This window comes from Mustela lutreola, chromosome 3 (assembly GCF_030435805.1).
Source record: "Mustela lutreola isolate mMusLut2 chromosome 3, mMusLut2.pri, whole genome shotgun sequence".
Classification (NCBI taxonomy): Eukaryota; Metazoa; Chordata; class Mammalia; order Carnivora; family Mustelidae; genus Mustela; species Mustela lutreola.
In genome coordinates, this window is record NC_081292.1 from 144,064,926 (window position 1) to 144,076,244 (window position 11,319).

The window sequence follows — 11,319 nt, forward strand, 5'->3', positions numbered from 1 at the left end:
TAATTATTTCATCTTTGTTCACAAAGGTATGCTTTACCAAATTGCTATAGGTCATAGATAGGTTAAGAGAAAAGAGAAAAGAGTTTCCTTAAATTTGGAAAACAAAACATTAGAGGATCAGCAGTAGTGTTTCAAACAAAAAGTCATAACAAATTATAATCATCCTCATTAATTCATTCAATGTCATGGTATTAACTCTGGTTCTGCTGTTAGCAGTTTCATGAATCAAGTTTTCTCTTAAATTCTTATTCAGCTCAATGGGATGATCTTAAAGTTATGAGAAGTCTGTACTTGTCAGGGTCCTTTCTGTGAATCTCTATCTGAAAATGAAATATACCTGCAAAAACATCAGAGTAAAACAGTAACTTCTGTAAATGACAAAGACTTAAAAATGACCACAGTTAAGGATCTGATGAGAGTTCATTACAATGCAATTGACAAAGACATTTGGTTATTTCTGTGACATACAACATTGCAAGATACTACTAAAATCATGACCAAAAACCTTACACCAGGACATGTCAGATTTCTAGACTTTCATAGACTGGGACACATAAAGACTACAAAAATATAATCTAAAGATTAGCATTACTTAATTGATAAAGTTTTAACATAATTTAACATATCTGTTTAGCCAATTTGTTTAACAACTCTCTTACAAAAGAAGGAGAACAAATCTTTTGAGATCTTCCAGGGACACTCTTTAAAGTACCAGTCAGTTTGAGGTCAAAAGGACTTCATTTAGAATTTGAATTTGGGGGGCGCCTGGGTGGCTCAGTGGGTTAAAGCCTCTGCCTTCAGCTCGGGTCATGATCTCAGGGTCCTGGGATCGAGCCCCACATTGGGCTCTCTGCTCAGCAGGGAGCCTTCCTCCTCCTCTCTCTCTCTGACTGTCTCTCTGCCTACTTGTGATCTCTGTCTGTCAAATAAATAAATAAAATATTAAAAAAAAAAAGAATTTGAATTTGGGAAATTTGTCAAAAATATCAAAAGGATTTGGACATATGACTAATTAGGGTTACAGAGCATTGGGAAACATTAAATCATCTATTCGACCAGAGTGACAATAAAAGACTTCAAAGGCAAATGCAAAATTTTACATAGTTGTGAACAAAACAAATCAGACACCCGATAAAGTATAGGAAATTATTATTTTGACAAAACACAAAATCTTTGTTTTCTAGGCAAATTACTTATAAGGCAAAGAAAAACCTTTCACAAATCTCTTAACAGACAGGAACAGCTCAACACTCCAAGAAAACTGTCCTTTTAGCAAATCAAAGAAAATTAAGTTTTAAGGGGCAAATCAAAGAAAATTGAGTTTTAAGGGCTCCTGGCTGGCCTAATTAGTTGAGCATGTGATTCTTGATTTTGGAGTTGTGATTTGAGCCCCATGGTGAGTGTAGAGATTACTTAAAAAAATAAAATCTTTTTAAAAAAGGAAAAATATAAAGCTTTAGTTTTATATAAGTACACTATTGACATTAAAGCTTTTATTTCAAAACCTTATAATAAAAATTCCATTTTTAGCCAATTTGACTTCTCAAGGTAAAATTCTCTCTTCCCAACTTTCTTTCTTTTTAAAAAATTTTATTTACTTATTTATTTATTTTAAAAAGAATGGGAAGGGGAAAGCAGAGGGTGAGAGAAACTCAAACAGACTCTGCACTGAGTGCAGAGCCTGATGCAGGACTCATGACCTGAGCTGATACCAAGAGTCTATTGTTTAATCAACTGTACCACCCAAGTGCCCCTCTCTTCCCCATTTTCTGTAGCATTTTGTATTTTATTCTCCTCTTTCGCATTTTGAAATAACCAGTTTTACTTTAGGACAAAACTACATTCTTTTCCCTTGGCAAAAACACATCTCCATTCCTCATCAATTCTTTTAGTGAAAACACATATCCTTGCACGTAGAAAGTTTTCCCTTAATATTCCTAGTAGCTTTAATTGCATATACTAGAACTCTTAACTCCTAAACACCTTAATTTCTAGTGGAAATTAAGAGGAACATGGTTGTAGGCTATTTCTTGTATTAGCTGTCTATGGATTAGGAGACCTGTAAAGTCTTTTTATAATTTTTAGAAATGCATCCTTTCTCACATATTTTTTAGTATTACTGTATTAGACATCTTTCTTTCTTTCTTTTTTAAGATTTTATTTATTTATTTATCAAAGAGAGAGCATATAAGCAGGAGGAATAGTAAGCCAAGGGAGAAGTAGACTTCCCGCTGAGCAAGGACCCTCCCCCCCCCATACTCATCCCTGGCTTGGGACTCAATTCCAGAACCCTGGGGTTATGACCTGAGCTAAAGGCAGATGCTTAACCCACTGATCGACCCAGGTGTCCTGACACAGTTCCTAATATAAATTATTTTTCGTTTTCTCTGTAGAAGAAAACCAAAAGTAGATAAACCTATGTTCAGGATTTAGGATTTCAGTATTTATCTTATTTAGAAATTACATAGATATTTATTAGATACCTGTCATTTAATTTAATTTAGAAAACTTTAAAGTTTTAGGTTACCAAAAAGATTTGGAAATTTTTTTAGCATAGGCATATCATAAAAACCATTATTTTTCTTGCTGAAAAATTTCATAAAAGGGATAACATGAACTTATTTGACTAATAAATCCAGGTAGAGTGAAAGTTGTGTGTCTGCATTACAGCCAATGTTATTAATTCCAAAGACATGCCTATTTTAATTAAACCAACAAACTTAAATTAGCTTTAATACCAAATATTTCCAATATCACATGAACATATAAAGCATTTGGGTTAGTTTCTACTATTTTTAAAAAATATTTTATATATTTTTATATTTTATAGAATTTTATGGATACTCAATTCATATAAGCACTTAGTTTCCTTTAAGCCAATTAAACAGAGCTCTTCCACAAATTAATTTTAATAATTCAATTCCAGGTAGAAAATGCCACACATTTCCAACACATGTACAGAGATACATTTCAACATGAAGACAGATAGAGAGACCTTATAGTTTTCATTTTGAAATTTTAGCTCTGAGACATATATGATAATGCAAAACTCAGTAGCTTATAAAAGAACAGTTGGAATAAGTTAACCTGCTCTGATGGCTAGATTTAGATTTAGATTTCTAGATTCTTTAGATTTCTTTAGATTCTGCATTTGCATCAACTTCCCCAATTGTTTTGATTCTGATAAGGATTATCTCTCTTTGTGTTTCAAAGAGATGACCTAGATAAGAGTTGTTGGAGACCAGGTAGAATATTGACATCTCAAAGGCACAAGGAAAGAATGCCTGTTCCTTGAGGAAGAATTTTGTTCCCTAAGGCCGAAATTTTTACAATACTTACAAGCCTTTTGATTTAAATAGGGGAGGTTTTGGCATTGGTAAGAAAAAATATATAGGTAGAATTTGAATTATGTCTGGAGCTGAATTTCTGGTTTTGCAAAGATTTCTAGGATAAGGGTAGTTGCTTTCAGTTCCTCCAGGAATTTGGTTTCCACTTATATCACATCACATGTTGAGCCATCCATCCAATTACATTATCCTCAACTTGCTACCTTATATCAGGGAGAAGATTTCCAAGTAAGATGGAAATCAAAAGACTTCTGTGTTCTGAATTTAGAGCTATTTCTCTTTGGAATGTTTTAGTAAATTCTTCCACAGGCTTCAGAAGGTGTTCCCACCACCCCACCCCACCCCGGGTACATAGCTTTATTTTAACTTAAGGAAGAAAGCCTAATAAAAGTTCCTATCAGGCTCTGATTCTTTTTTTAAATTTAATTTTATTATTATTGTTTTTTAAGATTTTACTTATTTATTCGACAGACAGAGATCACAAGTAGGCAGAGAGGCAGGCAGGCAGGTTGGGGGGCAAACAGGCTCCCTGCTGAGAGACATCCTGATGCAGGACTTGATTTCAGGACCCTGAGATCATGATCTGAGCCTAAGGCAGAGGCTTTAATCCACTGAGCCACCCAGGCGCCCCTTTGATCTTTTTAACATTCAGATATTTTAAATATTTTTTTCTTTGCCAATTGATACAATATTAAGCTTTCACAGCAGGAACTTCTGGAGAGACATTGCAGGAAGAAGCTGTTTTCCTTCCCAGTTCCTGTGTACATGGCAGCAGGCTCCTGGAGAGCAGGACTCTGGCAATCAGCAATACATGAGTTTTCTCCAGAACTTGACCACTGTTGGGCACAATGGTCAGCAGTACCTAGCAGCCAGAATCTTCCTTTTGCACCCCACTCAGCTGGTTTTGTAGTGGAATGCTTTCAGCAAGATACCTCTTCTTTAAAAGCTTTTTTTTAGCAAGGTGTATTTCCAGAAAGTTGCGCTAACATGACACCACAGAGACTTCCCTGCCTTTCAGTGATTTCCTGTCCTGACCACTCCAATAAGGTCTGGCTCTATACCTAGACAGGCTGGGAAACTCTTACACATATACCCTATCTTAGCCCCCAGGGTAGGGGCTGCTCCATGATAGCTGCTATTCCTATATTATTTAGAACTCCCTTTACTTCTTACTATCCGTTCATTCATTATTCTGATTCTCTGGTATGGTTAATATTTCTTTTTATTAAACTTCCTCTGTTCAAATTACTATGTGGTATCTACCTCGTGATTGAATCTTGACTGATACAGTTCCTCCATTGTACAATGGTTCCTCCTCAACTATAGTTTAACTAACTATACTTTAGGCAATTAAAGGACTCTGTTCAATCAGGACTCTTCTTGTTGCAATTAAGAGTAATCTCATTCAAATTAGCTTAAACAAAAAAGAATTCATAAGTTCAAATCACAAAGTCTTAAGAGGGGCAGAAATGAGGGGTTCAGAGAGTTAAGTGCTACCATGTCTCTTTCACTGTCCTTTCTTTCTCCCTCTCTCCATTCCATGTCTTATTTCTGTTTTATTTTTTGTATATGCTCTCATTGTTTCAAGCCAGCCATAATTATGCATCTAGAATCATGGCTGCATTTATGTGTAAGCTTATAATTCTGTTTGAATCCTATCCTAAATCTCAAAAAATCATTATTTTCTTTCCTCTCCATTTAGATAAATCTTGAGACAGACACTGACCTAGTCTGGGCCATGTGCCCATCACAGACCAATCATTGTATCCAGAGAGATGAGTGTATGTGAATCATGCTGAGTCACATGCTCAGTTCTATGGTTAGGAAAGGAGGTAAAGTGATTAGCAGTGCCCAAAAGATTAATTTGTTTGCAGTGGTAAAAAATTTGATTAAAACAAAAACAAAACAAAAAAACAAGGAGGGGAATGCTAGTTTGAGCAGACAAAGCTATACTATTTTAAGATGTAGACTCAAGCTTCATGAACTGAAAAGGATAACATATTTGTGGTCAAGACCAAAATGTTATTCATAGGACTTTGGTGGTTAAATAATGATAGTCCCCCTTCTTCAAACAATTGGCCAAGCTAATAATTGTTAGCACATTTCCCTTTTCCAACAGGACTTAAAAGTTCAGGTACTGTGAGTTGCCTATCAATAGCCAGTCCCTCCTATATTGCTTACCAGCAGAACCTTGACTTGGTTCACCCTTATCATGGATATGTGCTCAGTGAAGGAGGCCTTCTCTAGCTCCAAAGACTAAGTCTCTGTTAGCAAAGTCCATTGTGGAAATTCTACTTTTCTTTTTACCATTGATTGTTTAGGAATGGATGTGTAAGGTAATCCTAGCAAACACGACTTGAAAGAAACTTTTCCACGACAGCTTCTGGGAAAGGATTTTCTGCCATTGTGAAGGAAAACTGCCCCCTTTGATATTTCAACTTTGCTGTTTGAGGGAAAGATGCCTGAAGATGAGGCAGCCATCTTGGAACCATGATGAGAAAAGCAGGAAGACAAAAACTAACACACTGGAGATGGGAGCATAAAAACATACAAAGAGCCACGTTTTTCATGGAAAGAATCTTTGATGCACTGCTGCTCTTAAATTAACCAACCTGGAAATCACGCTATCTCCAGAACTCATATATGGGAAAATTATTTCCTTACCGTTTAAGCCACTTTTAGTTGAGTTTTCTGTTATATACAGCCAAAAACATTAGAATTAAAATTCAGGGCATCAGGTAGCATCGATTTTACATCAGAAAATAGCATACTTGCTTGCAAAATCATATCCCTTTATGTTATAAAGAAATATGAATGGGAATATTAGGGGCAATAAAATCAGCTAAATTACCTCTGTCCTCAGAATCAACCATTATCATTGGGTTAACTACCACACACTATCTGATGTCCTCACAGATCCAGTGTATTTAAGGCATATGTATGTCTCTTTACAAGTGCACATAACCTTCAAAAGAGAAAAAAAAAATCTGCCTTTCAAAGCAATATCATTTGCCAGAAAAAGACATAAATGTCGGAAAGCCATTATACCTTCACAGTCCATGTGGGCATCTCTCATTTGGAATGCCATCTGGTGAGCTCTTCCAAAACTGTACTCAACAGGTAATTCTATCTGTAAGGAATGCATTCAACTGGCATGGAGCTATTTCATTTCTCTCAAAAAGAATAGAGATATTTTTACACCACCTTGATATCTTCCTTTTATAGTTTTTTCTGTTCTATACACTTTAGCCCTTAAATATGGTCTGATTCTTTAGTTTTTACCTTTTAAATATGTCTCTTCTTATATAAAGATTACATTTTCCTAGAAAGCAACATAGTAAGGAAAGACTGTGCTTTGGTCTCATAATCATAGCTTAAGATCTCAGTTTTTTCACTTACAGTCCTTGTAACTTTGGACAAATTACTTAACTTCTTCTTTCTTTTTCTTTCTTTCTTTTCTTCTTCTTCTCCTTCTTCTTCTTCTTCTCCTCTCCTCCTCCTCCTCCTCCTCCTCCTTCTTCTTCTTCTTTCTTCTTCTTCTTTTTTTTAAGTAGGCTTCACACTTAGCATAGAGCCCAGTGCAGAGATTGAATTCACTGGGATGAATGAGATGAAGACCTGAGCTGAGTTCAAGAGTCAGATGCTTAATTGACTGAGCCACCCAGGAACCAGTCTTTTTTTTTTTTTTTAATTAAGATTTTATTTTTAAGTAATCTCTGTACCCAATGTGGGGTTCAAACTTACAACGCCAAGATCAAGAGTCACATGGTCCACCAACTGAGCCAGCGATGCACCACAAGTTATTTAGCTTCTGAGTCTCAGTTCTTTCTCTATAAAGTGTGAATAGTATATCCTCTCACAATAGCACCTCTCACATTTATACATTTTTATTTACACGTTGTCACATTTTTAAATTACAGTGATATTAAGTCATGCAGGGATTTTGTATGAAAGAATATTATTTCTTGATTCTCAATGCCAAGTTCCCAGGGGAAAGCAGCTGACTCTTCATTGCTTCTTCATGATCTCACAGAAGAGTAAAGAGAATTCCAGACCCTTCTTATTCCTCAGTATAGACAGCAGAGTTGACAAAGCACCTCTTCCCACTATAAACATAAACAAGTGCTGGGAAAAATATTACTAAATCATTTTTAAAAGATTTTATTTATTTGTTTATTATTTATTTATTTTAGAGAGAGAGAGAGCATGAGCTTCAGTTTGAAGGAGCAGAGCGGAAGAGAGAGGAAAGGATAAAGAATCTCAAGTAGACTCCCCACTGAGTGCAGAGCGGGATGCAGGGCTTGATCTCATGACCCTGAGACCAAGAATCAGGTGCTTAGCTAACTGAGCCACCCAGGTGCCCCTACTAAATATGTCTCTCTCTCCCCCTCTTTTTTTTTTTTTTTTAAGGTTTTATCTATTTATTGGAAAGGCAGAGAAAGGCAGAGATAGTGATAGAGATACTGAGAGAGAGCAGGAGCAGGGAAAAGAGAGAGAAGCAGGCTCCTGGCTGAGCAGGAAGCCTGACTTGGGGCTTGATCCTAGGACTCTGGGATTATGACTGAGTCAAAGGCAGATGTTTGGCTGAGCCACCCAGGCACCCCTACTAAATCCTTCTTTAATGGAAGAAATGAATAAAGAAAAAAGTGTGGGGGGAAAAAACAATTAATTCTGGAAATGAAGCAAAAGCTCAAAGCCAGAGTAGTAAAACCCAGAAGTTGCCAATAGCTCAGGGTAAGACCAAACCAGGATATTGGTCCTAGAGTATGGGTGAGTAGCAACATCTTTGCAGCTGTGGGACTCTATAAGATTTCCAAGTAGGAACCTACTTAGAAACATCATGACAAAATAGCAGAATGTTAAGTATAAGGAGAAACATCTTAAAAAAATAAACAGAAAGGAAAGACAGATTGCCAATATTGGATTAACAATTGATAGACTACAAAATAGAGGTCAGAGGCAAAAAGAATTAATGTTTTAAAAGCACTAAGAGAAAATAACTGTTATCTTTATACATGCCTAATAACCAAGCCAAAATTAAAAAAGCAAAAATGAACAGGATCATAAGAAAATTTTACAAATCTGAAATCATAGTGGAAGATTTTAATACATCTATCCAAAACTGATAGATCAAACAGTCAAAAAAAAAAATCAGTAAGCCTCTAGAAGACTTGAATTACACAATTATGAGTCTCATATAAAAATACTATTGAGGGGCGCCTGGGTGGCTCAGTGGGTTAAGCCGCTGCCTTCGGCTCAGGTCATGATCTCAGAGTCCTGGGATTGAGTCCCGCATCGGGCTCTCTGCTCAGCGGAGAGCCTGCTTCCCTTTCTCTCTCTCTGCCTGCCTCTCCATCTACTTGTGATTTCTCTCTGTCAAATAAATAAATAAAATCTTAAAAAAAAAAATACTATTGAAAAGATAACATGCCAATTTTTTCCAAACACATTATATGTGTATATAAACAACTGCACGTTCTTTGTGGATACAAAGGTAGTAAAAGTACTAGAGTATACATGGCAGTGAAATTTAGGATAGTTGTTATATCTGGGGCTGAAGCAAAGTAGATAGAAGGGGTTGGGGAGGGAATTTCAATGATACTACACCATTTTGTTTGTAAGGGTTAAAGTCAATAGTGGTGCTGGGTTGAATGGTGGCTTCCAAAAGAATATGTTCCACCAAAAGCCTATGAATATCACCTTATTTGGAAAAAGGGTCTTTGCATATGTAATTAAGTTAAAGATCTGGAGATGAGATCATCCTGAATCAGGGTGAACCCTAAATCCAATGACAAGTATCTTTCTGAAGAGGAGAGGAGGTGAGAAGGTACATAGTGTCTTGGTTTGCCTGCAGACAGAAGAAGCTAGAAGAGAGAGATGGAAAATGTTCTTCTTCAAAGACTCCAGAAGGAATCAACCATGGTGAGATCTTCCATTTTGTACTTCTGGCATCTAGAACTTTGACAGAATAAATTTTTGTTGTTTTAAGCCATCAAGTTTGTGCTAAGTGTTATGGCAGCCCTAGGAAACTAATACAATAGTGCAAGAAGTTAAAATATGTCAAAGCTTGGAAGTTTATTGGGTATTATTCTCTGTATCTATCTATCTTCCTTCCTTCCTTCCTTTTCTTCCTTTGTCTTTATAAGAGGAAGTTTTATTGTTAATTATTTACCTTTATAGTTTCAGAAAGAGAAAAAGAGTAGCTCAGTCCAACATGATTGGCAGTTGGCAAAATCTAGTGAAGCAAGTGTTCTGATTGCTAAGTATTTAATTTGGGTGCTTTTAATACTTAGCCATCTTTAACACTTCAAACTTTATCCAGAAGAAATGCATTATCCCCTTCTCTTTCACTTTAATACCCCATCTACCTGATGTGGGAAACAAAGGCAGAAGAGAAATTATTAAATTTCCTTACTTACCTACAGCCCATTAACAAGTCCTTGAGACAGGCAGAGTGACATTCCTCTAAGGATTCAACTGCCTCAATGTTAATATTTTGCTAAGGGCAAAAGACAACCCTAGCCTGGTCCCCAGGATCCTATAAGTCCACTTTAACATATAAAAACTCCTTTGGAAACTTCTTTATCTCTAAACCCCCCAAGTTATGTGTTGGCAATCAACCCCCTGAGCATATGGCCCACTGATATACATCTGAAGGGTCTCGTGACTAAGGTTTTATTAGACAGTAATAAATGATATTTTCCCAACAATAACTAGCCCCCTCAAGGTACTGGAAACTTTGCTTCCAAAATTTCTTAAAGACTTACGCCATTCCTCCACCCAACTTGAAAGTATATAATGGACCACTTCTCATGACCCCAGTGCTGCTCTTTCTGACCATGGGTCCTGTCCCTGTGCTTGAATAAAACCACCTTTTTGCACCAAAGACGTCTAAAGAATTCTTTCTTGGCTGTTGACTTTGAACCTTAACGTCTTTCCTACATCACTACCTCACTTTGATATGGAAATATCTTCATTAAATATGATCCTCAAAGGAACAATTTCCCTTGGAGTACAGCTGTGAGGACAGGGCACAAAAAGGAAAACTCAAAATAAAACTCTGTATGATAATATTCTAATCTGAGGAAACAATACCTTCCAATATATCAAGAAATAAATCCAGTTCCACATGCACTACTAGGTCTCTGTGAAGAGGTCTGGTAACTGAAATTTCCCAGCTATTCAAAAGACACCTAAGCCACAAAAGTGTACCTAGCCCAGCGTTGGCCCTCAGAAGCCAGAAATGTTCTCTCCACTGCAGGCCACACACAAAAATTCGTCTTCATCTTATTCCTTTCTCATAAAGCTGTCCTGTAGTTAGGCTGAACTGTGGAACTGTCTTACCCACGAACAGGAAGATTTCCTTTTCAGCAGGAAGCTGGATCCTTTTCCTAACAATCCACATGAACTGAGGCACCGTGATGTCAGATCTAATCAGATACTTCTGTTTGTGTCAACCATCTGAGAGCCTGAGACTTTTTTCCACAACCCCTGGAACCCGGCTGGATATTTCACTCAGATATTTGCAGATTCCACACATCTGTGTTCCAGCAAGTGGTCCTCCTTGAAGGTTCACATCATGGTGGTGGTGGTGTGGGAGCTGTGGAGCTCAGCGCACCAACCACTGTATTTTGCTATATAGTTCAAATACCTCATAATTTAAAAGTGTGTACAAATGCTGTATAATTAGGAAAGAGAGGCCCATCAAGCCTATGATAAAATGCTCCTTCATGCTTCCCAGCAGCTTTGGGGTCCACAGATACATGCAGACTTGATAGTGGAGAATAAAGTCAGTCCTCTGCTCCACTTCTCTTTTGCCTAATTCTAGCCATTTGACCAAAATGTTTTAATAGTCCTTGATACTGGTGTTCTCCAGAGGATAAATAAAAAATTCTTGCATCGGGCGCCTGGGTGGCTCAGTGGTTTGAGCCGCTGCCTTCAGCTCAGGTCATGATCTCGGGGTCCTGGAATC

The 11,319-nt window shown here is 37.0% G+C and overlaps 1 pseudogene; it reads right to left on the reverse strand.

The window, feature by feature from the left end:
• Positions 1-10,577: 10,577 nt before the first annotated feature.
• Positions 10,578-10,928, reverse strand: LOC131828123 (gamma-aminobutyric acid receptor-associated protein-like 2; annotated as a pseudogene).
• Between the last annotated feature and the right edge of the window lie 391 nt (positions 10,929-11,319).